Raw genomic sequence first — 3,503 nt, 5'->3', positions numbered from 1 at the left:
CTCCATCCGCTGCAGCCTGCACACACACAAAGTCACACAGGTCACACACACACACAGTCACACACACACAGTCACACACACACAGTCACACACACACACACAGTCACACACAGTCACACACACACACACAGTCACACACGGCCACACACACAGTCACACACAACAACAACCGCCATTCGCCACTAAGTGGCGGTGACGTCACCACGACGCTTGTGCCAGGCCAAATGCACCTTGAGGCCAAGTGAAGTGTCGAACGCCCGCTGGCAGGAGGTCACGGGGCAGACCCAGCAGGTGCCACGGGTCGACTGACCGAGATGCCCCGAGATGACTGGCTGATGCACCACCTTTGCCCCCTACTGTACCAACTTGCTGTGCTTTAGCCACCCGGCGCTCCGCTCGTTGTTGTGAGCGTCGCTCCCCTCCGCCCTCCGTTGTTGTTGTAGGGCGACTGCCTCCAACTGCCCAGTAGCGTCCTTCACGAGCCTCCTCCATTGAGGGCCGATCTTGACACCCGCTGGTAGCAGTCATCGGCAAGTCCACTCAGCTCCACGTCCTCCTGTACCACATCACTCAATCTCTTCTCTAGCCCGTGCCGCGCCCGTTTAGCCCCCTAGATCCGGCCGAACAAACGCTGTTTAGGCATGCGGTGGCTGGGCATGCGGGCTACATGACCCAGCCAACGCAGCCTTGCCTGCCGGAGGAGCTCACCGATGGGACTTTGCCCAGATCTTTCAAGGATTTGTGAGCTCCTCACACAATCCAGCCTGGTTAAACCAGGATGGATCGTAGGCAGGCCAGCCTTAATGTTTCCAACCGGCGAAGATGCTCCATTAGGGGGGTCCACGTTTCGCAAGCGTAGAGAAGGGAGGGAATGACCGTGGCCGAGAAGACCTGAAGCTTCGTGCGGAGCGACAGACCAGGTAGCTTCCACACAGCGTTACGCAACCGATGAAAAGATATTGCCGCTCGACTGATTCGGAGTGAGACCTCTGCTGTTAAAACTGGAGCCGGTCATAAGCACACTGCCCAGGTATGGGAAACTCTCCACTCTCTCCACTACTGCCCTATCACCGATTGGGAGTTGTGGGGGGTGGAGTGTCCGATGGTACAAAATACCCAGGCAGGTGCTTAGTTTTGGTGGGGGGCTGATGGTAAGGCCCCCATCTCTTAGTGGCACGCTCCAGTCTCAGCAGCAGCGTCTCCAACTCCTCTTCTGAATGAGCAGCTATTACCAAATCATCGGCATACATAACGTGGTTGACCAATAGGGAGCCATCCCTTGATCGCACCCGGGCGTCGATCAGCCCTCCTATCTGTCGATCAGCCCTCCTATCTGTACCAAATGGAAATTCCCCCCGGTACAGCTATTGAAGGCTTCTCGAACTACGCAGTCGAAATAGATGTTAAATAATGTGGGAGCCAGAGGACATCCCTGTCGCACCCCCAAGGTGTACAGGGGAAAGGCTCTGACTCCCGGCCACGTAGTTTTACCCCGGGCACGCTCACCATCATGAAGGTCCTTAATGATCGTGAGCAGAGGGTCAGGGACTCCGAAAGCACGAAGAACAACCCAGAGCCCAGGCCTACTGATGGTATCATAGGCCTTGACCAGGTCAATAAAGCAGAGATGTAGGGTCTTGTTGGAATTCCCTACACCTCTGCTGTAGCGGGACGGACAGAAAATATGGCATCTGTGCGGGACCGCCCTTTTCCTGAAACCGCATTGGGCTCCGCAAGCCTCTCCTCAGCATGCCTAGCAAGGCGATGTTTGAATAATCCTTGTCACACACACACAGTCACACACACACACAGCCACACACACAGTCACACACGGTCACACACACACAGTCACACACACACACAGTCACACATAGTCACACACACAGTCACGCACGGTCACACACACACACAGTCACACACACACAGTCACACACACAGTCACAAACAGTCACACACACAGTCACACAGACACAGTCACACACACAGTCACACACACAGTCACACACACAGTCACACACACACAGTCACACACAGTCACACACACACAGTCACACACACAGTCACACACAGTCACACACACACAGTCACACACACACAGTCACACACACACGGTCACACACAGTCACACACACACAGTCCACACACACAGTCACACACACAGTCACACACACAGTCACACACGGTCACACACACACAGTCACACACACACACACAGTCACACATAGTCACACACACAGTCACGCACGGTCACACACACACCACAGTCACACACACACAGTCACACACACAGTCACAAACAGTCACACACACAGTCACACAGACACAGTCACACACACCAGTCACACACACAGTCACACACACAGTCCACACACACACAGTCACAACACAAGTCACACACACACAGTCACACACACAGTCACACACAGTCACACACACACAGTCACACACACACAGTCACACACACACGGTCACACACAGGTCCCACACACCACACAGTCACACACACAGTCACACACAGTCACACACACACAGTCACACACACACACACAGAGACACCCAGCACAGAGACACCTTGCACACACAGAAACACCCTGCATACACAGAGACACCCTGCACACACAGAGACACCCTGCACACACAGAGACACCCTGCACAATCTGTGGTAGAGACGGGGGGGAGGGGGCACTGCGAGTGGCGCCATCGATCTCGTGACAGGCGGCTGTGTGATGTAGAAAGTGCGGTGCTGACTCGGGGCCCCACACAGTGACACACACACAGTGACACACAGTGACACACACACACACAGTGACACACACAGTGACACACACAGTTAGTGACCCACACAGTGACCCACACACAGTGACACACACACTCACAGTGACACACACAGTGACACACGCAGTGACACACAGTGACACACACAGTGACACATGCAGTGACACACACAGTGACACAGTGACACACACAGTGACACACACACAGTGACACAGTGACACACACAGTGGCACACACAGTGACACACATACAGTGACACACACAGTGACACAGTGACACACGCAGTGACACACACAGTGACACACACACAGTGACACACACAGTGACACAGTGACACACACAGTGACACACACAGTGACACACAGTGACACATGACACACACACAGTGACATACACACAGTGACACAGTGACACACACAGTGACACACACAGTGACACACAGTGACACACACAGTGACACAGTGACACACACAGTGACACACACACAGTGACACAATGACACACACAGTGACACACACAGTGACACAGTGACACACACAGTGACACACACACAGTGACACACACAGTGACACACACAGTGATACACAGTGACACACACAGTGACACACACACAGTGACACACACAGTGACACAGTGACACACGCAGTGACACACACAGTGACACACACACAGTGACACACACAGTGACACAGTGACACACACAGTGACACACACACAGTGACACTGAC

Source organism: Lampetra planeri, chromosome 3 (assembly GCF_965212315.1).
Source record: "Lampetra planeri chromosome 3, kcLamPlan1.2.h2, whole genome shotgun sequence".
NCBI lineage: Eukaryota > Metazoa > Chordata > Hyperoartia > Petromyzontiformes > Petromyzontidae > Lampetra > Lampetra planeri.
Note: the sequence above shows the minus strand (reverse complement) of the source record.